This window comes from Rhipicephalus microplus, chromosome 1 (genome assembly GCF_043290135.1).
Source record: "Rhipicephalus microplus isolate Deutch F79 chromosome 1, USDA_Rmic, whole genome shotgun sequence".
Taxonomy (NCBI): domain Eukaryota; kingdom Metazoa; phylum Arthropoda; class Arachnida; order Ixodida; family Ixodidae; genus Rhipicephalus; species Rhipicephalus microplus.
The window spans coordinates 68,586,081-68,588,153 of NC_134700.1; the positions used below are offsets into that span (position 1 = coordinate 68,586,081).

The window sequence follows — 2,073 nt, forward strand, 5'->3', positions numbered from 1 at the left end:
GACCACCGTTCTTTATGTTAGCTCACTGGACTACGGGACCCATCTTATCGTCTTGCTCGTTGGGCGTTACGATTGCAAGAACACCACTTTGAAGTCTGTTACAAGAGCGGTCGTCGTCATGCCGACGCCGATTGCCTTTCACGACTTCCCCTTCCGACAACCGAGTGTGACGCTGACAACTTCGATGAATATTTGGCTGTAGTGGATACTCCGTTTCCTGACCTAACAACTTTTCGAGCAGAGCAACGCAATGACAACAGTCTCGCTTCTTTCTTCATTTCCGGAACCAACGGTCAACGTGGTTTCGTCGTAAAGGATGGCGTTCTTTACAAAAAGAATTATTCCGGCGTAGGCCCTCGCCTACTTCTAGTTGTGCCAACAAGTCTTCGACAACACGTACTTCGAACAATGCACGACGACCCAACATCTGGCCATATGGGTTTTTCTAGGACATTTTATCGCACGCAAGAACGCTTCTTCTGGCCGAATATGCGTAAAAGTGTGACTGCATACGTTGCGAGCTGTGAGCAATGTCAACGCCACAAGCGTCCTACAACTCCGCCAGCCGGACTACTTCATCCCATAGCACCCCGAGTTCACCATTTGACGTCGTAGGTGTGGACCTGCTCGGCCCTTTTCCGCGATCAACGAACGGCCACCAATGGGTTATTGTGGGCGTTGACCACCTCACACGTTACGCCGAAACTGCGGCGATTCCTGCGGCAACGGCCACTCAAGTTTTACAGTTCATGCTGTCACACGTTATATTACGCCATGGATCCCCCCGTGTCATCATCAGTGATCGCGGGCGGCAATTTGTTGCCGATGTAGTTGAAGACCTCCTTCGCCTTGCGTCGTGCCATTTTCGTCGCACTACCCCGTATCTCCCGCAGGCTAATGGTTTGACGGAACGAACAAATAGGACTCTCGTGAACATGATTTCCATGTATGTTGATTCTGGACACAAAACATGGGACGCGATTTTGCCATTTATAACTTTCGCCTACAACACTGCACAGCACGAAACAACTAGATACAGTTTTATTTTATCTGCTCTACGCACGCCTACCCCTCACATCTCTTGACACTATCCTTCCTTTTTCCGAGACTGATCGAACTACTCTCACAGAAACCATTTGCCGCGCAGAAGAGGCCCGGCGCATCGCCTGTCTTCGAACTTTCGTCTCACAGAAACGCTCCAAGAACCGTTACGATCGAAGTCACCGGCACGTATGGTTTGAGAAAGGAGATTTGGTGTGGCTTTGGACGCCGCTTCGCAAGCGCGGCCTCTGCCAAAAGTTTCTGGCCAACTACACCTGTCCGTTTGTTGTCTTGGAACGTCTCAGCGATGCCACGTACGTGATATCTCAGCTGTTGTTAACTGGCCGCCGCTCAAGCAAGGCCAACGTCGTTCATGTTGCCCGTCTAAAACGCTATATAACGAAGCCTAACACTCGCCCGGTGGGCATCGTCTGCAAAGAGGGAATTGCTACGATACTGAGGGGGCACGTGGAAGAAGAAGAGAACGAGGTTGGCACGAGCGGTGATCGGCCAGATTCCTGGACTCTCGCATTGATCATCTCCTGTAAATAAAGGCATCGCACCGTAACAATATATATATATATATATATATATATATATATATATATATATATATATATATATATATATATATATATATATATATATATATATATATATATATATATATATATATATATATATATATATATATATATGTATATATGTATATGCCATCGGCCATACCATGCTGAATGCGCCGGTTCTCGTCCGATCACCGAAGCTAAGCAGCATTGGGCTCGGTCAGTACTTGGGAGGGAGACCACCTGGGAACACCGAGTGCTGATGGCACCTTCTTTTCCCCGCAGGGGCGCCTGCGCAAATAGGCGTTTGGTGTGTAGCGACACCATGGACCCGAGCTAACGGGGGAGTTTCTACTCCCTCCCACGCCTAGCCGTGCGTGGCTTTGCCGTGTCCGAGGAAAAGAGGATCCTGGGGGTTGAGCCGACGCTGGGTGATTGGACCTTTAAGGCCCCCCGGCAGAGGCAACAC

The 2,073-nt window shown here is 49.1% G+C and overlaps 1 non-coding gene across 1 annotated transcript; it reads left to right on the forward strand.

The window, feature by feature from the left end:
• Positions 1 to 1,753: 1,753 nt before the first annotated feature.
• Positions 1,754 to 1,872, forward strand: LOC119178810 (5S ribosomal RNA). The gene has a single exon (XR_005110779.1). It is a non-coding gene; the product is annotated as a 5S ribosomal RNA (ribosomal RNA).
• Positions 1,873 to 2,073: the final 201 nt, after the last annotated feature.